The sequence below is a fragment of the Manis pentadactyla genome, chromosome 10 (assembly GCF_030020395.1).
Source record: "Manis pentadactyla isolate mManPen7 chromosome 10, mManPen7.hap1, whole genome shotgun sequence".
NCBI lineage: Eukaryota > Metazoa > Chordata > Mammalia > Pholidota > Manidae > Manis > Manis pentadactyla.
Genome location: NC_080028.1, coordinates 97,433,419 through 97,458,999, shown reverse-complemented (window position 1 = coordinate 97,458,999; position 25,581 = coordinate 97,433,419). Strand labels below are relative to the sequence as shown.

At 41.1% G+C, this 25,581-nt stretch overlaps 1 pseudogene; it reads left to right on the top strand.

The window, feature by feature from the left end:
- LOC118918327 (cytochrome P450 3A12-like) overlaps nt 1–25,368 on the top strand; it is a 57,450-nt pseudogene extending 32,082 nt beyond the window's left edge.
- Nucleotides 25,369–25,581: the final 213 nt, after the last annotated feature.

Here is a 25,581-nt window from a genome sequence, read left to right as displayed (position 1 = left end):
AGCATGTATAGGTTTTAAGCTACTACTTAAATTGCACACACACATTAACATAATAGGAGTATAGTTACATAACCAAAGCATATCTGTAATTACCAGCCATCTGCAGTGAAACCAAGAAAACCAGTTAGGCACCTTAGGCATTTGTGAAAACTTATCTATGATATGGTGGATATTGTCCAACTGAACTTGAACAGTCTGAGAGAAATCAGACAAATTAAAACAACCCATTCCTGGGGACTGTTCACATGCCATATGTTCTTTTAACAGTAAATAGTTTGTAGTTGTAAGACTTTGGAGTGCTACAATTTGCACTTCTCCAAATTCTTGGATGAGTTCCAACAGTATAGATCCAGTCCAATTTTGTTGTTTTACTGTATCCACAGGCCAGCTTAGATATCTCCTTCCTCATTCCCATGGCAAGTCCAGGAACTGGTGGGATGAGTGCATCTACAGCTGTAGCAGTGCGTGGATCTTTGTTGTGGTTTTTTGATGATCATCTTCTGGCATGAGTCTTCCAGAGAGTGCAGATGTTGGAAGTTCTTTTTCATATCGTATCTTAGTTCATTTTCGGGGTAGCCCAATTAGGCTTTGATCCTCTGTATAAACACAAACATACCCTTTGCCTACACTTTTATATGCCCTTTATACCCTTGTGTAGAACTCGTTGGAGGTTACCACACAGTAACTGCCCTTTTTTTTTTTTTTTGCTATCACTAATCTACACTTACATGACGAATATTATGTTTACTAGGCTCTCCCCTATACCAGGTCTCCCCTATAAACCCCTTTACAGTCATTGTCCATCAGCATAGCAAAATGTTGTAGAATCACTACTTGCCTTCTCTGTGTTGTACAGCCCTCCCTTTTCTCCTACCCCCCCCATGCATGTTAATCTTAATACCCCCCTACTTCTCCCCCCCTTATCCCTCCCTACCCACCCATCCTCCCCAGTCCCTTTCCCTTTGGTACCTGTTAGTCCATTCTTGAGTTCTGTGATTCTGCTGCTGTTTTGTTCCTTCAGTTTTTCCTTTGTTCTTATATTCCACAGATAAGTGAAATCATTTGGTATTTCTCTTTCTCCGCTTGGCTTGTTTCACTGAGCATAATACCCTCCAGCTCCATCCATGTTGCTGCAAATGATTGGATTTGCCCTTTTCTTATAGCTGAGTAGTATTCCATTGTGTATATGTACCACATCTTCTTTATCCATTCATCTATTGATGGACATTTAGGTTGCTTCCAATTCTTGGCTATTGTAAATAGTGCTGCAATAAACATAGGGGTGCATCTGTCTTTCTCAAACTTGATTGCTGCGTTCTTAGGGTAAATTCCTATGAGTGGAATTCCTGGGTCAAATGGTAAGTCTGTTTTGAGCATTTTGATGTACCTCCATACTGCTTTCCACAATGGTTGAACTAACTTACATTCCCACCAGCAGTGTAGGAGGGTTCCCCTTTCTCCACAGCCTCGCCAACATTTGTTGTTGTTTGTCTTTTGGATGGCAGCCATCCTTACTGGTGTGAGGTGATACCTCATTGTAGTTTTAATTTGCATTTCTCTGATAATTAGCGATGTGGAGCATCTTTTCATGTGTCTGTTGGCCATCTGTATTTCTTTTTTGGAGAACTGTCTGTTCAGTTCCTCTGCCCATTTTTTAATTGGGTTATTTGTTTTTTGTTTGTTGAGGCGTGAGAGCTCCTTATATATTCTGGACGTCAAGCCTTTATCGGATGTGTCATTTTCAAATATATTCTCCCATAATGTAGGGATCCTTCTTGTTCTATTGATGGTGTCTTTTGCTGTACAGAAGCTTTTCAGCTTAATATAGTCCCACTTACTCATTTTTGCTGTTGTTTTCCTTGCCCGGGGAGATATGTTCAAGAAGAGGTCACTCATGTTTATGTCTAAGAGGTTTTTGCCTATGTTTTCTTCCAAGAGTTTAATGGTTTCATGACTTACATTCAGGTCTTTGATCCATTTTGAGTTTACTTTTGTATATGGGGTTAGACAATGGTCCAGTTTCATTCTCCTACATGTAGCTGTCCAGTTTTGCCAGCACCACCTGTTGAAGAGACTGTCATTTCGCCATTGTATGTCCATGGCTCCTTTATCAAATATTAATTGACCATATATGTCTGGGTTAATGTCTGGATTCTCTAGTCTGTTCCATTGGTCTGTGGCTCTGCTCTTGTGCCAGTACCAAATTGTCTTGATTACTATGGCTTTATAGTAGAGCTTGAAGTTGGGGAGTGAGATCCCCCCTACTTTATTCTTCTTTCTCAGGATTGCTTTGGCTATTCGGGGTCTTTGGTGTTTCCATATGAATTTTTGAATTATTTGTTCCAGTTCATTGAAGAATGTTGCTGGTAGTTTCATAGGGATTGCATCAAATCTGTATATTGCTTTGGGCAGGATGGCCATTTTGACGATATTAATTCTTCCTAGCCACGAGCATGGGATGAGTTTCCATCTGTTAGTGTCCCCTTTAATTTCTCTTAAGAGTGACTTGTAGTTTTCAGAGTATAAGTCTTTCACTTCTTTGGTTAGGTTTATTCCTAGGTATTTTATTTTTTTTGATGCAATTGTGAATGGAGTTGTTTTCCTGATTTCTCTTTCTGTTGGTTCATTGTTAGTATATAGGAAAGCCACAGATTTCTGTGTGTTGATTTTGTATCCTGCAACTTTGCTGTATTCCGATATCAGTTCTAGTAGTTTTGGGGTGGAGTCTTTAGGGTTTTTTATGTACAGTATCATGTCATCTGCAAATAGTGCAGTTTAACTTCTTCTTTACCAATCTGGATTCCTTGTATTTCTTTATTTTGTCTGATTGCCGTGGCTAGGACCTCCAGTACTATGTTAAATAACAGTGGAGAGAGTGGGCATCCCTGTCTAGTTCCCGATCTCAGAGGAAATGCTTTCAGCTTCTCGCTGTTCAATATAATGTTGGCTGTGGGTTTATCATAGATGGCCTTTATTATGTTGAGGTACTTGCCCTCTATTCCCATTTTGCTGAGAGTTTTTAACATGAATGGATGTTGAACTTTGTCAAATGCTTTTTCAGCATCTATGGAGATGATCATGTGGTTTTTGTCTTTCTTTTTGTTGATGTGGTGGATGATGTTGATGGACTTTCGAATGTTGTACCATCCTTGCATCCCTGGGATGAATCCCACTTGGTCATGGTGTATGATCCTTTTGATGTATTTTTGAATTCAGTTTGCTAATATTTTGTTGAGTATTTTTGCATCTACGTTCATCAGGGATATTGGTCTGTAGTTTTCTTTTTTGTTGGGGTCTTTGCCTGGTTTTGGTTTTAGGGTGATGTTAGCTTCATAGAATGAGTTTGGGAGTATCCCCTCCTCCTCTATTTTTTGGAAAACTTTAAAGAGAATGGGTATTATGTCTTCCCTGTATGTCTGATAAAATTCCGAGGTAAATCCATCTGGCCCGGGGGTTTTGTTCTTTGGTAGTTTTTTGATTACCTCTTCAATTTCGTTGCTGGTAATTGGTCTGTTTAGATTTTCTGTTTCTTCCTGGGTCAATCTTGGAAGTTTATATTTTTCTAGGAAGTTGTCCATTTCTCCTAGGTTTCCCAGCTTGTTAGCATATAGGTTTTCATAGTATTCTCCAATAATTCTTTGCATTTCCGTGGGGTCCGTCGTGATTTTTCCTTTCTCGTTTCTGATACTGTTGATTTGTGTTGACTCTCTTTTCTTCTTAATAAGTCTGGCTAGAGGCTTATCTATTTTGTTAATTTTTTCGAAGAACCAGCTCTTGGTTTCATTGATTTTTGCTATTGTTTTATTCTTCTCAATTTTATTTATTTCTTCTCTGATCTTTATTATGTCCCTCCTTCACTGACCTTAGGCCTCATCTGTTCTTCTTTTTCCAATTTCGATAATTGTGACATTAGACCGTTCATTTGGGATTGCTCTTCCTTTGTTAAATATGCTTGGATTGCTATATACTTTCCTCTTAAGACTGCTTTTGCTGTGTCCCACAGAAGTTGGGGCTTAGTGTTGTTGTTGTCATTTGTTTCCATATATTGCTGGATCTCCATTTTGATTTGGTCATTGATCCATTGATTATTTAGGAGCGTGTTGTTAAGCCTCCATGTGTTTGTGAGCCTCTTTGCTTTCTTTGTACAGTTTATTTCTAGTTTTATGCCTTTGTGGTCTGAAAAGTTGGTTGGTAGGATTTCAATCTTTTGGAATTTTCTGAGGCTCTTTTTGTGCCCTAGTATGTGGTCTATTCTGGAGAATGTTCCATGTGCACTTGAGAAGAATGTATATCCCGCTGCTTTTGGATGTAGAGTTCTATAGATGTCTATTAGGTCCATCTGCTCTACTGTGTTGTTCAGTGCTTCCGTGTCCTTACTTATTTTCTGCCCAGTGGATCTATCCTTTGGGGTGAGTGGTGTGTTGAAGTCTCCTAGAATGAATGCATTGCAGTCTATATCCCCCTTTAGTTCTGTTAGTATTTGTTTCACATATGCTGGTCCTCCTGTGTTGGGTGCATATATATTTAGAATTGTTATATCCTCTTGTTTGACTGAGCCCTTTATCATTATGTAGTGTCCTTCTTTATCTCTTGTTACTTTCTTTGTTTTGAAGTCTATTTTGTCTGATATTAGTACTGCAACCCCTGCTTTCTTCTCACTGTTGTTTGCTTGAAATATGTTTTTCCATCCCTTGACTTTTAGTCTGTACATGTCTTTGGGTTTGAGGTGAGTTTCTTGTAAGCAGCATATAGATGGGTCTTGCTTTTTTATCCATTCTGTTACTCTGTGTCTTTTGATTGGTGCATTCAACCCATTAACATTTAGGGTGACTATTGAAAGATATGTACTTATTGCCATTGCAGGCTTTAAATTCGTGGTTACCAAAGGTTCAAGGTTAGCCTCTTTAGTATCTTACTGCCTAACTTTGCTCGCTTATTGAGCTGTTATATACACTGTCTGGAGATTCTTTTCTTCTCTCCCTTCTTGTTCCTCCTCCTCGATTCTTCATATGTTGGGTGTTTTGTGCTGTGCTCCTTCTAGGAGTGCTCCCATCTAGAGCAGTCCCTGTAAGATGTTCTGTAGAGGTGGTTTGTGGAAAGCAAATTCCCTCAGCTTTTGTTTGTCTGGGAATTGTTTAATCCCACCGTCATATTTGAATGATAGTCGTGCTGGATACAGTATCCTTGGTTCAAGGCCCTTCTGTTTCATTGTATTAAATATATCATGCCATTCTCTTCTGGCCTGTAGGGTTTCTGTTGAGAAATCTGACGTTAGCCTGATGGGTTTCCCTTTATAGGTGACCTTTTTCTCTCTAGCTGCCTTTAACACTCTTTCCTTGTCCTTGATCTTTGCCATTTTAATTATTATGTGTCTTGGTGTTGCCCTTCTTGGATCCTTTCTGTTGGGGGTTCTGTGTATTTCCGTGGTCTGTTTGATTACTTCCTCCCCCAGTGTGGGGAAGTTTTCAGCAGTAATTTCTTCTAAGATACTTTCCATCTCTTTTCCTCTCTCTTCTTCTGGGACCCCTATAATACGGATATTGCTCCTTTTAGATTGGTCACACAGTTCTCTTAATATTGTTTCATTCCTGGAGATCCTTTTGTCTCTCTCTATGTCAGCTTCTATGCGTTCCTGTTCTCTGATTTCAATTCCATCAATGGCCTCTTGCATTCTATCCATTCTGCTTATAAACCCTTCCAGAGTTTGTTTCATTTCTGCGATCTCCTTTCTGGCATCTGTGATCTCTTTCCGGACTTCATCCCATTTTTCTTGCGTATTTCTCTGCATCTCTGTCAGCATGTTTATGATTCTTATTTTGAATTCTTTTTCAGGAAGACTGGTTAGGTCTGTCTCCTTCTCTGGTGTTGTCTCTGTGATCTTTGTCTGCCTGTAGCTTTGCCTTTTCATGGTGATAGGAATAGTCTGCAGAACTGGGACGAGTGACGGCTGGAAGGACTTCCTTTCTTGTTGGTTTGTGGCCCTCCTCTCCTGGGAGAACAGCGGCCTCTAGTGGCTTGTGCTGTGCAACTGCACGCAGACAGTGTTTCTGCTTCCTGCCCGGCTGCTATGGAGTTAATATCCGCTGTTGCTGTGGGCGTGGCCTGGCTCGGGCAGCTACTCCAAAATGGTGGAGTTGCGTTGGAGCAGGAGCTGCTGGGAGGCTATTTATCTCCGTAAGGGGCCTCCCTGCTCCCTGCAGCCCAGGGGTTAGGGTGCCCAGAGATCCCGGATTCCCTACCTCTGGATTAAGTGACCCGCCCTGCCCCTTTAAGACTTCCAAAAAGCACCCGCCAAAACAAAACAACGACCACAAAAAAAAACAAGAAAAAAAAATTTTTTTAATTAAAAAAAAAAAAAAAATTTTTTTAATTAAAAAAAAAAAAATAGGTGGTCGTTCGTTTTTCTTTATTCTCCGGTGCCAGCCTCAGGCCTCTGCTCACTGGTCTTTCTGCCCTGTTTCCCTAGTATTGGGGTCCCTGTCCCTTTAAGACTTCCAAAAAGCGCTCGCCAAAACAAAGCAGCAAAAAAGCAAAAAAAAAAAAAATGGTAGCACGCTTTTCTTATGTCCTCTGTCGCCCAGCCTCCAGTGCCTGCTCACTGTTCTTGCTGCCCTGTTTTCCCAGTATCGAGGGCCCTGCACTCTGGCCCGGATGGCTGGGGCTGGGTGTTCGGCAGCCCTGGGCTCCGTCTCCCTCCCGCTCTGCCTGCTCTTCTCCCACCGGGAGCTGGGGGGAGGGGCGCTCGGCTCCCGCGGGGCCGGGGCTTGTATCTTACCCCCTTCGTGAGGCGCTGGGTTCTCTCAGGTGTGGATGTGGTCTGGATATTGTCCTGTGTCCTCTGGTCTTTATTCTAGGAAGGGTTGTCTTTGTTATATTTTCATAGATATATGTTGTTTTGGGAGGAGATTTCCGCTGCTCTACTCACGCCGCCATCTTCCGCCCCTCCCTCCTAAACATTTTTTTTATAGTTTAAAAATACTTCAGTTATTTTGAAATTAACAAATACACTGGCAAGTGAATGGCATAAACACTTAACACAGGCAGTCCCCAACTTACTATAGCTCCACTTAGGATTTTTTTTATTTTTTATTTTGGTATCATTAATCTACAATTACATGAAGAACATTATGTTTACTAGGTTCCCCCCTTCACCAAGTCCCCTCCACATACCCCTTCACAGTAACTGTCCATCTGCGTAGTAAGATGCTGTAAAATCACTACTTGTCTTCTCTGTGTTGCACAGCCCTCCCCGTGCCCCCCACGCTCTATACATGCTAATCGTAATGCCCTCTTTCTTTTTCCCCGCCCTTATCCCTCCCTTGCCTCCCATCCTCCCCAGTCCCTTTCCCTTTGGTAACTATTAGTCCATTCTTGGGTTCTGTGATTCTGCTGCTGTTTTGTTCCTTCAGTTTTCCTTTGTTCTTAAACTCCACATATAAGTGAAATCATTTGGTACTTCTCCTTCTCTGCCTGGCTTATTTCACTGAGCATAATACCCTCTAGCTCCATCCATGTTGTTGTGAACGGTAGGATCTGTTTTTTTCTTATGGCTGCGTAATATTCCATTGTGTATATGTACCACATCTTATTTATCCATTCATCTACTGATGGACACTTAGGTTGCTTCCATTTCTTGGCTATTGTAAATAGTGCAGCGATAAACATAGGGGTGCATCTGTCTTTTTCAAACTGGAGTGCTGCATTCTTAGGGTAAATTCTTAGAAGTGGAATTCCTGGGTCAAATGGTATTTCTATTTTGAGCATTCTGAAGAACCTCCATACTGCTTTCCACAATGGTTGAACTAATTTACATTCCCACCAGCAGTGTAGAAGGGTTCCCCTTTCTCCACTACCTCACCAACATTTATTGTTGTTTGTCTTTTCGATGATGGCGATCCTTACTGGTGTGAGGTGATATCTCACTGTGGTTTTAATTTGCATTTCTCTGATGATTAGCAATGTGGAGCATCTTTTCATGTGCCTGTTGGCCATCTGGATTTCTTCTTTAGAGGACTGTCTATTTAGCTCCTCTGCCCCTTTTTTAATTGGGTTATTTGCTTTTTGTTTGTTGAGGCGTGTGAGCTCTTTATATATTTTGGATGTCAATCCTTTATCGAATCTGTCATTTGTGAATATGTTCTCCCATACTGTAGGATACCTTTTTGTTCTATTGATGGTGTCTTTTGCTGTACAGAAGTTTTTTAGCTTGATATAGTCCCACTTGTTCATTTTTGCCTGTGTTTCCTTTGCCTGGGGAGATATATTCATGAAGAAGTCACTCATGTTTATGTCCAAGAGATTTTTGCTTATGTTTTTTTCTAAGAGTTTTATGGTTTCATGACATACATTCAGGTCTTTGATCCATTTGGAGTTCACTTTTGTGTATGGGGTTAGACAGTGATCCAGTTTCATTCTCTTACATGTAGCTGTCCAGTTTTGCCAGCACCATCTGTTGAAGAGACTGTCATTTCCCCATTGTATGTCCATGGCTCCTTTATCATATATTAATTGACCATATATGTTTGGGTTAATGTCTGGAGTCTGTATTCTGTTCCACTGGTCTGTGGCTCTGTTCTTGTGCCAGTACCAAATTGTCTTGATTACTGTGGCTTTGTAGTAGAGCTTGAAGTTGGGGAGCAAGATTCCCCCCACTTTAATCTTCCTTCTCAGGATTGCTTTGGCTATTCGGGGTCTTTGACAGTTCCATGTTAATTTTTGAACTATTTGTACCAGTTAATTGAAGAATGCTGTTGGTAATTTGATAGGGATTGCATCGAATCTGTATATTGCTTTGGGTAGGATGGCCATTTTGACGATATTAATTCTTCCTAGCCAGGAGTATGGGATGAGTTTCCATTTGTTAGTGACCTCTTTAACTTCTCTTAAGAGTGTCTTATAGTTTTCAGGGTATAGGTCTTTCACTTCCTTGGTTAGGTTTATTCCTAGGTATTTTATTCTTTTTGATGCTATTGTGAATGGAATTGTTTTCCTGAATCCTCTTTCTATTAGTTCATTGTTAGTGTATAGGAAAGCTACAGATTTCTGTGTGTTAATTTTGTATCCTGCAACTTTGCTGAATTCTGATATTAGTTCTAGTAGTTTTGCAGTGGAGTCTTATAGCGTTTTTTATGTACAATATCATGTCATCTGCAAATAGTGACAGTTTGACTTCTTCTTTACCAATCTGGATTCCTTGTATTTCTTTGTTTTGTTTGATTGCCATGGCTAGGACCTCCAGTACCACGTTGAATAACAGTGGGGAGAGTGGGCATCCCTTTCTTGTTCCCAATCTCAGAGGAAAAGGTTTCAGCCTCTTGCTGTTCAGTATGATGTTGTCTGTGGGTTTATCATATATGGCCTTTATTATGTTGAGGTACTTGCCCTCTATACCCATTTTGTTGAGAGTTTTTATCATGAATGGATGTTGAATTTTGTCAAATGCTTTTTCAGCATCTATGGAGATGATCATGTGGTTTTTGTCCTTCTTTTTGTTGATGTGGTGGATGATGTTGATGGACTTTCGGATGTTGTGCCATCCTTGCATCCCTGGGATGAATCCCACTTGGTCATGGTGTACGATGGTTTTGATGTATTTTTGAATTCGGTTTGCTAAAATTTTGTTGAGTATTTTTGCGTCTACATTCATCAGGGATATTGGTCTGTAGTTTTCTTTTCTGGTGAGGTCTTTGCCTGGTTCTGGTATTAGGGTGATGTTGGCTTCATAGAATGAGTTTGGGAGTATTCCCTCCTCTTCTATTTTTTGGAAAACTTTAAGGAGAATGGGTGTTATGTCTTCTCTGTATGTCTGATAAAATTCTGAGGTATATTCAGCTGGCCCGGGGGTTTTTTTCTTGGGTAGTTTTTGATTACTGATTCAATTTTGTTGCTGGTAATTGGTCTGTTTAGATTTTCTGTTTCTTTCTGGGTCAGTTTTGGAAGGTTGTATTTTTCTAGGAAGTTGTCCATTTCTCCTAGGTTTCCCAGCTTGTTAGCATATAGGTTTTCATAGTATTCTCTATTAATTCTTTGTATTTCTGTGGGGTCTGTCGTGATTTTTCCTTTCTCGTTTCTGATTCTGTTGATGTGTGTTGATTCTCTTTTTCTCTTAATAAGTCTGGCTAGAGGTTTATCTATTTTGTTTATTTTCTCAAGGAACCAGCTCTTGGTTTCATTGATTTTTTTCTATTGTTTTATTCTTCTCAATTTTGTTTATTTCTTCTCTGATCTTTATTATGTCCCTCCGTCTGCTGGCTTTAGGCCTCATTTGTTCTTCTTTTTCCAATTTCGATAATTGTGACATTAGATCATTCATTTGGGATTGTTCTTCCTTCTTTAAATATACCTGGATTGCTATATACTTTCCTCTTAGAACTGCCTTTGCTGCGTCCCACAGAAGTTGGGGCTTTGTGTTGTTGTTGTCATTTGTTTCCATATATTGCTGGATCTCCATTTTAATTTGGTCATTGATCCATTGATTATTTAGGAGCAAGTTGTTAAGCCTCCATGTGTTTGTGAGCGTTTTTGCTTTCTTTGTACAATTTATTTCTAGTTTTATACCTTTGTGGTCTGAAAAATTGGTTGGTAGGATTTCAATCTTTGGAATTTACTGAGGTTCTTTTTGTGGCCTAATATGTGGTCTATTCTGGAGAATGTTCCATGTGCAACTGAGAAGAATGTGTATCCTGTTGATTTTGAATGTAGAGTTCTATAGATGTCTATAAGTTCCATCTGTTCTAGTGTGTTGTTCAGTGCCTCTGTGTCCTTAATTATTTTCTGTCTGGCGGATCTGTCCTTTGGAGTGAGTGGTGTGTTAAAGTTTCCCAAAATGAATGCATTGCATTCTATTTCCTCCTTTAGTTCTGTTAGTATTTGTTTCACATATATTGGTGCTCCTGTATTGGGTACATATATGTTTATAATGGTTATATCCTCTTGTTGGAGTGAGCCCTTTATCATTATGTAATGTCCTTCTTTATCTCTTGTTACTTTCTTTATTTTGAAGTCTATTTTGTCTGATACTAGTATTGCAACACCTGCTTTTTTCTCTCTGTTGTTTGCATGAAATATCTTTCTCCATCCCTTGACTTTTAATCTGTGCATATCTTTGGGTTTGAGGTGAGTCTCTTGTAAGCAGCATATAGATGGGTCTTGCTTTTTTATCTGTTCCATTACTCTGTGTCTTTTGATTGGTGTATTCAGTCCATTTACATTTAGGGTGATTATTGAAAGATATGTACTCATTGCCATTGCAGGCTTTGGATTCGTGGTTACCAAAGGTTCAAGGTTAGCTTGTTTACTACCTTACTGTCTGACTTAACTTGCTGATTGTGCTGTTATAAACACAGTCTGATGATTGTTTCTTTCCCTTCTTTTTCCTCCTCCTCCATTCTTCATATGTTGGGTGTTTTGTTCTGTGCTCTTTTTAGGAGTGCTCCCATCTAGAGCAGTCCCTCTAAGATACCCTGTAGAGGTGGTTTGTGGGAGGCAAATTCCCTCAACTTTTGCTTGTCTGGGAATTGTTTAATCCCTCCTTCATATTTAAATGATAATCATGCTGGATACAGTATCCTTGGATCAAGGCCCTTCTGTTTCATTGCATTAAATATATCATGCCATTCTCTTCTGGCCTGTAAGGTTTCTGTTGAGAAGTTTGATGATAGCCTGATGGGTTTTCCTTTGTAGGTGACCTTTTTTCTCTCTCTGGCTGCCTTTAATACTCTGTCCTTGTCCTTGATCTTTGCCATTTTAATTATTATGTGTCGTGGTGTTGTCCTCTTTGGGTCTCGTCTCTCAGGAGTTCTGTGTGCCTCCATAGTCTGAGCAACTATTTCCTCCCCCAGTTTGGGGAAGTTCTCAGCAATTATTTCTTCAAAGACACTTTCTGTCCTTTTTTTTCTCTCTTCTTCCTCTGTTACCCCTATAATGTGGATATTGCTCCTTTTGGATTGGTCACACAGTTCTCTTAATATTGTTTCATTCCTGGAGATCCTTTTATCTCTCTCTGCATCAGCTTCTATGCGTTCCTGTTCTCTAGTTTCTTTTCCATCAATGGCCTCTTGCATCTTATCCATTCTGCTTATAAATCCTTCCAGAGTTTGTTTCACTTCTGTAAACTCCCTCCGGACATCTGTAATCTCCCTCCGGACTTCATCCCTTAGCTCTTGCATATTTCTCTGCAGCTCTGTCAGCATGTTTATGATTTTTATTTTGAATTCTTTTTCAGGGATACTGGTTAGGTCTGCCTCTGCAAATCCTTTCTCAGGTGTTGTTTGAACTATCTTGGACTGGACCAAATTTTTTTGCCTTTTCATGGTGATAGTAGTGGCTGTAGGCAGGTTGCGGGTGTCTCAGCTGGGAGAAGAATGTCCTTTCCTGCTTGCTGGATGCCTTGCCCTTCTCCACTGCCTGTGATGGTTACCCGCACTCCTGGAGCAGCCACCGGGTTAGTCCCCTAAGCTTCTGTGGGCCGGGTGTCCATCAGAGCAGCGTGGCGCCCTGTGGGGAGTGGCAGGCACACCAGGTGCACTCCTCTGTGCTAGCGGTGACCCTGCCAGGCAGCTCTGTACCAGCAGCGGCCTTTGGGTCTGGCCTGGGTGGATGTGCCTTGGGCTGGGATTCCTGTTGGCTGCTGGGAGCATGCCTGCTCCCTCTGGCTCCGCTCCAGGTGCACACAGGCCTCTACCGGGCTCCTCTGGCTCCCCTGCCACCGGTGTGCATGAGCCGCACCCAGGCTGTTTGGTCGTGCCGCTGTGGGCTCGCACAAGCCTCTCCTGGTCTCCTCTGGTGCCATTGGTGCATGGATCTGCTCTCAGTCCCTTCCGGTGCTGCCGTCCCCGGCACATGCTGCCACTCTCCCGCTACTGGGCCAGTATGTAGGGGTCTGTGACAGTTGGAGGAATGACTGGCAGACTGCTTAGTGCCGTGAGGGACTTCAGAGCTGCACTGCCTTCCCAGGGTTTAGGGTGCCTAAGTTTCCCCGGGATTCCCAGATGCTGGCTAATTGTGCCAGGACAACTTCATCCAGCTATGGGGTCCCTGTCTCTTTAAGGCTTGCAGAAAGCACTCGCCTTTCTTTTTTCTCAGGGGCACTGGTTGCAGGGAACTGCCCACAGGTTTTGCTTTTCTGTTTCTCTAATATCCAGTACCCCGTGCACCTTGTGTCTGAGTTCTGGGTGCGGGTTTCTAGAGCTGATGATTTAGCAGTTCTGGGCTTACACTCTCTCCCCATTCCGATTCCTTTCTTCCTGCCGGGTTTTGGGTTGGGGGAGCGTTCAGGTCCTGCCTGACCACGGCTTGTATCTTACCCCCTTCGTATGATGCTGAGTTCTCGCAGATGTAGATGTATCCTGGCTGTTGTACTGCATCCACTGGTGTCTCTTTTAGGAATAGTTGTATTTATTGTATTTTCATAAATATATATGTTTTGGGGAGGAGATTTCCTCTGAACTACTCATGCTGCCGTCTTCTCGTGATCCCCCTAGAAACATACACTCTGGTAAAACTAGGAGAGGCAGAGCAGCAGCCTGAGCTCCCGGCGGGCGTCCCGCTGGTCCCTACACAGCTGCCACGCTCTCTGGTTGGAGCATATTTTGACATCTTGTAGCAGAGATGACAAACAGGTGGTTATGCAGTCATTTATTTGTACATATTTTTATTCATTTTTGGGAGATTTCTACTACAAGAATAATCATTGTGTATTGCTAAAATGTTACACCCTTAGGATTAGAAATAGAAAATTATAGCTCTCTACAGTACCAACACCCTAAGACAGGTTTCATAATTATGTGATGTTGTGATATTATCCTTTAGGACATATATATATATTTAAAATTAGAATGGTATTATACCTTATTTGACTTTTAACCTTACCTTATTAAACTATAAACTATTAAAAATATTCTGTATGTGGGTGTGATTGTTTGCATATATCATAATATGCTTAAGCACTGTCTAATTTTATGTGTGTAGGGTTTTTTCCTTTTAGTTTTCCTTGCTTTTCTCTTGAGCTCTCTAAATTTAACACCAATGTTCCCATATTCCATGTTTTTAAACATTGGCTGTGATTAGGTCTTAAAATTTTTTTTAAATTGAGGTATAGTTGATATACAATATTATATTGGTTTCAAATATGCAGCACAGTGATTCAGCAGTTACTCACCTTATTAAATCCTCACCCCAACTACTGCAGTTACTATCTGTCAACATAGAAAGATGTTACAGAACCATTGACTATATTCTTTTTTTTTTTTTTGTAGATAATTATTTTTTATTGAAGGGTAGTTGACACACAGTATTACATCAGTTTCAGGTGTACAACACAGTGATTCAACATTTATATACATGATAATTCTAGGTACCAGCTATCACCATACCAAGTTGTTACAATATTTTGACTATGTTCCTTATGCTATACATTATATCCCGGTTACTTATTTATTTTACAATTGGAAGTGTGTACTTTTTTTGTGTGTGAGGGCATCTCTCATATTTATTGATCAAATGGTTGTTAACAACAATAAAATTCTGTATAGGGGAGTCAATGTTCAATGCACAATCATTAATCTACCCCAAGCCTAATTTTCGTCAGTCTCCAATCTTCTGAAGCATAACGAACAAGTTCTTACATGGAGAACAAATTCTTACATAGTGAATAAGTTACATGGTGAACAGTACAAGGGCAGTCATCACAAAAGTCAAAAGTTTTGGTTTTGCTCATGCATTATGAACTATAAACAGTCAGTTCAAATATGAATACGCATTTGATTTTTATACTTGATTTATATGTGGATACCACATTTCTCTATTATTATTATTTTTAATAAAATGCTGAAGTGGTAGGTAGATACAAGATAAAGGTAGAAAACATAGTTTAGTGTTGTAAGAGAGCAAATGTAGATGATCAGGTGTGTGCCTGTAGACTATGTGTTAATCCAAGCTAGACAAGGGCAATAAAACATCCATGTATGCAGAAGATTTCTCTCAGAACGGGGTGGGGGGGAGGTTCTAGGCCTCACCTCTGTTGATCCCCAATTTCTCACCTGATGGCCCCCCTGCGACTGTGCCTGTCTTAGGTTGTTCCTCCCTTGAGGAATCTTACCCATCTCTGGTTAACCAGTCATCTTTCGGAGCCATACAGGAAAATGTAAAGTTGGTAAGTGAGAGAGAAGCCTTATTGTTTGAAAAGGTTAGCTTTTTACTTCTTTGCATACTCCTTTTTACTTCTTTGCATATTAATGCCCTGTGGCTTCTATGCCCAGCATTTGTCTTGAGGTATCTTTACCACTTGGAAGAATTATGATACTCAGTAAATTTGATATGAGGCACGAATTCTATTTAAGGGTTGTAATTAGGAAGGAAGAAGAAAAGCTATAGAAGTAGCAGGCAGAAGAAAACATGGGAAGATTGATTATTTCTTTGACATATCTTCTTGTGGAGTAACTTCAGCATGTATAGGTTTTAAGCTACTACTTAAATTGTGCACACACATTAACATAATAGGAGTATAGTTACATAACCAAAGCATACCTGTAATTACCATTCATCTCCAGTGAAACCAAGAAAACCAGTTAGGCACCTTAGGCATTTGTGAAAACTTATCTATGATATGGTGGATATTGTCCAACTGAACTTGAACAGTCTGAGAGAAATCAGACAAATTAAAATAACCCATTCCTGGGGACTGTTCACATCCCATATGTTCTTTTAACAGTAAATAGTCTGTAGTTGTAAGAGTTTGGAGTGCTACAATTCGCACTTCTCCTAATTCTTGGTTGAGTTCCAACAGTATAGATCCAGTCAAATTTGTTGTTTTACTGTATGCACAGGCCAGCTTTGATATCTCCTTCTTCATTCCCATGGCAAGTCCAGGAACTGGTGGGATGAGTGCATCTACACCTGTAGCAGTGCGTGGATCTTTGTTGGGGTTTTTTGATGATCATCTTCTGGCATGAGTCTTCCAGAGAGTGCAGATGTTGGAAGTTCTTTTTCATATCGTATCTTAGTTGATTTTCAGGGTAGCCCAATTAGGCTTTGATCCTCTGTATAAACACAAACAGACCCTTTGCCTACACTTTTATATGCCCTTTATATCATTGTGTAGAACTCAGTGGAGGTCACCACACAGGAACTGCTTTTTTTAAATCATTAATCTACACTTACATGACGAATATTATGTTTACTAGGCTCTCCCCTATACCAGCATTTACAGCATTGACTTTATTATTAATGATGCACTTCCATCCCCATGACCAACTTATATTATGATTGATTTTTGTGCCCATTTATCTCCATCACCCACCCCACCCACCCACCCCAACACATCCCCATGGTAACCACAAGTCACTTCACAGTGTCTATGAATCTATTGCTGTTCAGTTTTATTTAGTTTTGTTTTGTTTATAGATTCCACATATAAGTGAAATCATATGGTATTTGTCTTTCTCCATCTAGCTTATTTCACTTAGCATAATGCCTCTAAGCCCATTGTTGTTGTCCCAAATGACAGGATTTCTTACTTTCTCATGGTTGGATGATATTCCATTGTGTATATGTACTACCTCTTCTTTATCCGTTCATCTACTGATGGACACTTATGTTGCTTCCATGTCTTGGCTATTGCAAAAAGTGTGGTGATAAACATAGGGGTGCATATATCTTTTCGAATCAGAGATTATGTTTTCTTCAGGTAAATTCCTGGAATTGGAATTACTGGGTTATATGCTATTTTTATTTTTAATTTTTTGAGGAAACTCCATACTGCTTTCCATAGTGGCTGCACCAATTTACATTCCCACCAGCAGTGTAGGAGGGTTCCCTTTTCTCCACATCCTCACCAACACTTATTACTTCTTGTATTTTGGATAGTGGACATTCTAACTCGTCTGAGTGATATCTTATTCTGATTTTGATTTGCATTTCCCTGATGATTAGCAATGTGGAGCATCTTTTCATGTGCCTGGTGGCCATCTGAATTCTTATTTGGAGAAATGTCTGTTCAGGTCCTCTGCCCAGTTTTTCCTTGGGTTATTTGATTTTTTGGTGTTGAGGCATATTAGTTCTTTATATATTTTACATGTTGACCCTTATCAGATAAGCCATGTATGAATATATTCTCCCACACTGTTGGATGCCTTTTTGTTCTGCTTATACTGTCCTTTGCTGTACAGAAGTTTTTTAGTTTGATGCAGTTCCAATTGTACATTTTTACTTTGTTTCCTTTGCCCAAGGAGATGTGTCCAGGAAAAAAAATTGCTCATGCTTATGTTCAAGAGATTTTTGCCTATGTTTTCTTCTAAGAGTTATATGGTTTTATGTCTTATATTTATGTCTTTAATCCATTTCAAGTTTACTTTTGTGTATGAAGTTAGACAGTGACCCAGTTTCATTTTCTTGCATGTAACTGTCCAATTTTCCCAACATCAATTTTCTTGATAAAACTGACTAGGGGTTTGTCTATTTTCTTTCTCTTCTTAAAGACCCAGCTCTTGGTTTCATTGATTTTTTTCAATCTGCTCTATTTTATTTATTTCTGCTCTGATCTTTATTATGTCCCTCCTTCTAACTTTGATTTTCATTTGTTCTTCATTTTCTTGTTTCTTTATTTGTGAATTTAGACTGTTTATTTGGGATTGCTGTTCTTTCTTAAGGTTAGCCTGTATTGCTACGTACTTCCTCTTAGAACTGCTTTTGCAGAAGCCCACCTATTTTGAACTGTTGTATTTTGTTTTCATTTGTCTCCAGGTATTGCTTGATTTCATCTTTGATTTGTTCATTGAGCCATTGATTATTTTGCCTCCATGTGTTTGTGATTTCTTTTGTTTTCTTCATGTAATACATTTGTAGTTTCATACTATTGTGATATGAAAAGATGCTTGATACAATTCCAATCTTTTTAAATTATTGAGGCTCTTTTTGTGTCCTAATATGTGATCTATTCTGGAGAAAGTTCTATGTGCATTTAGGAAAAATGTGTATCCTGCTGCTTCGGAGTTGAACATTCTGTATATATCTGTTAAGTCCATCTGTTCTAATATGTTCCCCAATGTCTCTGTTTTCTTATTTATTTTCTGTCTGGATGATCTGTCCAGTGATGTAAGTGGGGTGTTAAGGTCTCTTAATATGATTGTGTTGCTGTTATTTCTTATTTCAGGTCTGTTTATATTTGTTTTATATATTTAGGTGCTCCTATGTTGGGTGTATACATAGTTAAAATTGTTATATCCTTTTCTTGGACTGACTCCTTTGTGTTTATGGAATGTCCTTCCTTGTCTCTTGTTACTTTCTTTGTTTTGAAGTTCATTTTGACTGATGAAAGTAGTGCTACTTCTGTTTTTTTCTCTTCATTTGCATGAAATATATTATTTCCCATCCCCTCACTTTCAGACCTATATTTCTTTAGGTCTGAAATGTCTTGTAGGCAGCATATAGATGGGTCTTGTTTCTTTATCTGTTCTGCCACCCTGTATCTTTTGATTGATGCACTTGTCCACCAACATTTAGAGTAATTATTGATAGGTATATACTTGTTGTCATTTTATTGTTTTCTTTTTGGTTACGAAGTTTCTCTCTGTTCCATTCTTCCTCTATTATCTCTTCCCTCATTATTTGATGACTTTCTGGAGTGTTATGCTTGGATTTCTTTTTTAAATTCTTTTGTGTATCTATCATACTTTTTGGGTTTGTGGTTACCATAAGGTTCATAGACTGTTTCCTAAATATATAGCAGCCTATATTAAGTTGATGGTCACTCTATTTCTAACACAATCTGAAAGTACTTCTTTTTTATTCTTCTTCTGCCTCCATAATTTATGTATAAGATGTCAAACCTAAATCTCTTGTGTATACCTTGACTTATTTTGTGTATAGTTGATTTTACTACTTTTGTTTTTTAACTTCATACTCACTTAGTAAGTAACTGGTCTACTACTTTTACCATAGGTTTATTTTCACTGATGAAAAATATTTAGACTTATGAACATTTTCATCTACAGAAGTCCCTTTAAAATGTCCTGTAAGAACAGTTTAGTGGTGGTGAATTCATTTAGCCTTGGTTTATCTGGTAAACTTATAAGCACTCCTTCAATTCTTACAATAACTGAAATGAAAAATAAAAAGGAGGAAATAAATAGGAGATTGCTGGGAGTAGAGGAGAGACTTGTAACCTTGCTGGGTAGGGGATTCTTAGTTATAGGCTTTTCCCTTTCAATACTTTAAATACTTCATGCTACTCCCTTCTGGCCTGTAAAGTTTCTGCTGAGGAATCTTCTGGTGGCCTTATGGAGTTCCCCTTAGTGTTGTCTCCCTGGAGTTCCTTTTGTTAGGCGCCCTCTATGCCTCCAGGACCTGGGTGTCTATTTCCTTCCCCAGATTGGGGAAGTTTTCAGCTATTATTTCTTCAAAGAGGCTTTGTACTCCTTTGGCTCTCTTGTCCTTTGGGACCCCTGTTATGTGAATATTGTTTCATTTGGATTTGTCACACAGCTCTCTTAGCATCCCCTCATTTTTAGAAATTTTTTTCCTCTGTAATCCTCAGCTCAGTTGTTTTCCTGTTCTGTAACTTGCATATCATTGAGTCTCTCCTCTACTTCCAGCAATCTCCTATTTATATCCTCCTTTTTATTTTTCATTTCAGTTATTGTATTCTTCAGCTCTGAGTGGCTCCTTTTCAATTCTTCTATCTCTTTGATGAAGTTATCACTGAAATCATCTATTCTTTTCCTCAGGTCAGTGACCATCTTTATGACTGTTACTTTGAAATCTTTATTAAAAAATTGGTAATCTACACTTCACTTAGCCCTCTTTCTGGTGTCTTATCCTGTTCTTTTGTACGGAACATATTCCTCTGCCTACTCATTTTTTCTTGGTTTCTGTATATCTTCCTTTCTATACCCATCAACTAAGGATGTAGATTAGATAGATCAGCTCTGCCTCCTGGGAGAGGAAATATCATCCTGTGATTCCTAGAAGCTTAAGACTCTTTTCTCACCAGCGCCTGGTTCTCCTTTATGGTGGAGCCCCAGTTCCTGTTGGTGGGCTGTGGGCGGGACAGCCTTTCAGCCTGCCTGCTGGTGCAGTGGATGGTCTCTGTCAACAAAGGCTGAAAGATCCCCTCAGGGTGCCCCACTGCATGGGATGCAGTGCTTCTGCAGGGATCATTGTGAGCAGGGCCTCCTTCTGCCTGCCAGGCAGCAAATGGCAGCCACTGCAGGGCCAGTGGTGCAGGTACAGCAGGTACACAGGGGAGTGTGACACAGGGCTGAGCCACAAGGGAGATGGATTCTGCATTTGGAGCTGGGTCCTATAGATGCCTCAGCATTAGGGCTGAGAGAGGACTGGGAATAGGGGAAGGTCTTCGTCTTCCTGCAAGGCAGCAGTGTCTAATGACTGCTGGCTGGAGCACACCATGCATGTAGGTGGGAGGGTGCACAGGGAAGTGCTTCAGGCCTGACCCATCAACTAAGGATATAGAACAACTGAAACAGGCTCCTGTGAGAACCCAAGGAGTTGGACTCAAAAGGGCTGGGGGAGCATCATTCACCTGTCTGTTCTCCTTCAGAGAGAGCTCCCAGCAATCCACACCCTTTGGCACACTTCCTGCTGCTGACATATTTTTCAAACTGCTGCTTCTGTGTTGAGTCTCAGTGGGATGACCGAGTGTGCCTACTGCCACAAGCAGCAGCAGTCTCAGCCCCCCAAAGGGCTCCCAATCTCCCTGGGGTCCATCCCTGATCATCACTGAGGCTCAGTATAATGTGAACTTGTGTTCCCAGAGCATATCTCCAGGTGTTCAGGGTTCCTGAGCACTCATCCCCTCCCCAGTCTGTTCTGCTCACTCCTACTTGTTGGCTAGAATGGGAGAAGGGTTTGGGTCCTGGACTGTGGCTCTGCCTTTCCCCTTCTCTGGGTGGTTTTCTCTTCTTCACCAGGTGTGGATGGTCTGTTCTGCAGTCTTCAGATAGTTTTCAGGGTTAGTTGAATTTGCTGTAGTTGCTTCCTTCATGTATATGTGGGAGGAGTTTTCCGTCCTGCCATACTGTACCACCATCTTTTTTACCACAATCCCCCATTTGCTGTTGAGTTATTGCAGAGAGCAGGCTGAGGACCTGTGGGACCCACTCCCTGCTGGGTGAGCAGCCCCTGCTGTGGGGGAGGTGGGCACAGGCTCCCAGGACTGCCCGTGGCTGCAGTCCCATGCCAGCTCCCTCCTGTATGGTATGGGGTGACTCTTCCAAAATGAAGTCATATGCTCCTCAGACACTGAGACATCCTCCCTGGATGGGCCTGGAGCTTGGTTTTCTGGGAATACAGAACCAAGGTCTGCTTTGAGCACAGGTTGAGTTCTGCATAGAGTCGAAGCTGTCCTGTGTACTGTGTAGGTGAGCAGAATTTGGAATGAACTGTGGGGCACTACCTAGGATGTAGGCTTTTTGGCCCCTGACTAGAAGCCCCTGGGTGGTGGGATGTTGTCTTGTTTGCCAAGGTTTCCCCAGTGCTAGGATAGCGTCTACCCATAGTACTTGCTAACGACGATGTCAGATTAGAGCCACCCTCATTTTTCTGGACCAGAGGACCTCTGTGGTTCCTCCATGTTCATCAGTTCCCCATCTTGCATCTTCACAACCACAACTCAGAGGCCACTCACTGCCCTCCTCTTTGATTGATTCAGGCATCAAACAGAGTAAGTGCTTACCCTTGTGTGTCAGGGATGGTGTCAGGCAGTGAGGATCTAATGGTTAAAAAATGCCTATTTGGAGGGGTTTTGGCTCAAGTGTATGTGTATCTGACATATACACAAGCATTTCCCTAGACACGTTTGTGAAATACTTTCAGTGCATCTGTGTGAGCCCACTGCCTGCCTGGCCACCATACCCTTGTCAGCCACCCCACCAACACACCACGGCTACTCTCCTAATTCCCAGAGTATTCAAAGGCACATGCATATCATTTGTATCTATTCGAGAATGTTTTCCAAATAATAATGACTCTTTAACTAATATATCACTACATTGCCATTATCACTTTCCCCATATCCACATTTTTCCTTAAAGTAATCAGATATGGAGGAGTGAGATTTGAACAACTCATGGGGCTAACCTTGGAGGAATGTGAAGCTAGTGCAACAGACAGACAAGGAGAGCAGGGATTGTACTGCAGCAGAGCAGAGCCTGCTGCCCACAGCAATCACCTGACTTCAGCTGGTCTGTGGGGAGAGGGAGCAGAGGAGGAGCAGGGGGAGGGGGCCAGGAAGGGGAGAGAAGGGGAAATACCACCTGCAGCAGTTGGAGGCCTGTCTCCTGCTCCATCCTCTGTGAGCATCTGGCCAGGTAAGTGGTGGGGGGAGACAGGAATCCCCTCTTCCTTCAGTCAGCCTCATTTCCTACTTGCCTTTGAGTGTGAGCATCTCCCCACCCTGAATGTCATTTCAGCATTCAAAGGTGAATTTCTTTTAAACAGCACTCATCTCATCTCCTCAATGAGACTGAAAGCCCCTGCAGGGCAGAGGGGACAGGAGGGGCTGTCGCTGGGGCTCTCACACCAAGTGCCCGGGTGGGACGTCCTGACTCACCCATAGCATGGCCCTGTGCACCCCTGGCTGGGGAGCCTGGGTGAGAACCCACTGTGGACCTTTGTGGTTCTTATGTTACTTTAACTTGTCTTCATCTACTATCGTGGGTCCAGGTTCAGTAAGAAGAACAAGGACGGCATAAATCTGTACACATACCTGCCTTTTGGAACTGGACCCCGAAACTGCATCGGCATGAGGTTTGCTCTCCTGAACATGAAACTTGCTATCGTCGAGTCCTGCAGCACTTCTCCTTCAAACCTTGTAAACAAACACAGGTTAGACTGATAAGTCACTGAATAAATAATGTTCATTGGGAGTTTTTCTTAACTAAGAGATATATATGTCTATATTTGTATAAGGGAATGTGTTCTATTCAAAGAATCATTTGCTCCATAGGCCAGAGAATCTATCTGGAGCCATGTATGGCTCTGGGGGTCCTCAGCTATGGAGCACTGTGTGGCTTTACAAAGAGCCAGTAGTAAAGGTCACCTATGGCCCCTGCAGTTACTGTGATGTAATTATGCACAGGCCTTTGAACTTGAGCAAAGTTTATATTCGGTTTCCAGGGCATAGGAAGGCGGGGTGTGTGGGCACAGTCATGCATTTAATATGCAGGCCCTCAGGGAGAGGAGGAGGATGGACAGGGTTTCCCTGTCATTTGTGACTTTAGTGCAGCTGTGTGGCTGTCTTATAAGTGTGGACAAACAGGAACGTGGGTTCTGAGAGCAGCCTGGGATGGGCAGGCCCTACCATAAGCTCCTGGTCATGCACAGCTAGGTACTTCCCTCCCCCCAGGATAGTGTGCTTGCCCGGAAGTCACAGAGATTACAAGGTGACTCTGCTGGGGGCCCCCACATGAAGGAGTGATGGAGACTTAAGGCACTCAGAGTGTCAGTGCGAATCCTACAGGTCTTCACAAGTTCACCACTTACCCTACACTCAGGGGCCAGATGTTAGAAAACAGGCGTAATGCCTCCCGAGACCTGTGCCATGATCTGGATGGTTCTACTGGGTTAGGTGATGGGATGCTTTAGAAGTGAGGGTGGCCCTGCCATAAAATCTGCTTACCCCCACAGGATCACATTGCAGGTTTCAACATACACAAAATTAACTTGATGTGGCTTTTCAGAATTACTTGCCCTAATGGCTAAGAATTTGGCTTACATTTAAAAAAACATCCTTTTTACTTAAACTTTAAATTATAACAGACCTCAAGCCAACATGATTGTGTCTCCATCCTGGTACTTAGCAGCTGCTCCACAGATAATTTGTTGACTGAATGATAGATGAGCTTTCACCATCCAGTCCTGGCACAGCTCACAGAATAAGTGCAGAGAATTACAGCAGGGAGGGGGCTGGGGAACGTGGTCCTCTTGTAAGATGCACAGGTACTGGGGATGTCACATACGACATGGTGACAGTTGCTGACGCTGCCACATGGCACACGTGAGGGGTGTGAAGAGAGGAGATGCTAAGGATTCTCACTCCAAGGAAAAATTTTTTTCTTTCTCTTTTTGGTATGTATGTGAGATGATAGTGTTAACTATTAGTGGTAATAATTTCCTGATTTATGTAAGTCAAATCATAATGTTTTACATGTAAAATTTATACACTGCTGTATGTCCATTATCTCAACAAAAGTGGAAAAAATTTAATTGTGAAAAATGATAATAAGGGAATACTGCAAAGAATTGTAAGTCCATGTATGTTATAACAAATTAAATAGACCAGTTCATCGAAGGATGCAAGTATTAAAATTCATGCAAGGAAAAATAGATATCCTGTCTGCCCTTATATCTTCAGAAGGCATTGAATTGTAGTTTAAGAAAACAGAATCGAAGATATATGATGCTAAAAATAGTTGTTAGATGTTTGTATTATTAATGTATCCTGTCGGGTCCCTTCCCTGTCTCTGACCCACAGATGAGGGAAGAGACGCGATTGGTTGTCGAAGATCTTAAGGATCAGCCAGGGGACTCAAGGCGTGACAGCGCAAGAGTCGTGCTGAGAAGGCATCTCTCATATTTATTGATGAAATGGTTGTTAACAACAATATTGGGGTTTCCGTGCACAATCATTGATTAAGTCCAACTCTCAACAGTTTCACCTTCTGAAAGATAACTAATAAATCCTCATGGTGAACGAACACAGAAACTCTTTCTGTCTTGGCTACTGTTTCTGTCTTGACTACAAATCATGAACCATAAACAAACCATCAAGGCAGATGTGACTATACATATGATTTTTATACTTTATATATAAATTCCCACAGTATCCTGTCTACTTACTTCTGTTCTTGGCTGGCTCCATTAGCTGGTTCTCATATGTTTGATTATGTGTGGCAGATCCCCTTGAAATTAAGCAATCAAGGACTTACTCAACCGCAGAATCCCATTGTTCTAAAGATTGAGTTGAGAGACAGAATCTGAGTAGCGTCTGACTTTTCCTAAAGATTCCGCTTTGTTCTTCGGGGAACCTGGATCCCACAACACCAGAGACCTCAGCTGACTCTGTGAATAAAACCCGGGATGAAGAGGCTGTTAATGTAGTGCACGTGATGAGTAGGGCTTCCGAGTGTTCATTTCACTTTCCGGTGTCCCAGTGGAGTATTATATATTCTGGTAACATGCAGGAGGACACTAATGAGCGCCAGCTTACCTGGTTCTCTGGACTCTCTCTGTCCACCCCAAGTGAGCACCTTCTGCTCCTCCTGAGATCTGATCAGGAATGAAATTTCTCAACAATTTCATAGCCAGCTCTGATGAAAACAGGAATTTTTGCAGTGATAATTATAACATGTTTTATTTTGAATTTCTATATTGTTTTACACTGATCAAGACAATAAACATCTCCACAAAGTATTATCTGATGTCTTCATGTACATTAGGGGGAATCTATAGAACCAACCACTGAGCTCCAGTGACTCAATGTTCTTGACCATCCCAGTCACTGGGTGGGGGGCCTGTCTCAGAAATCCAATGTTACATTAATAGGTGAGAGTTACTCCACCATGACTT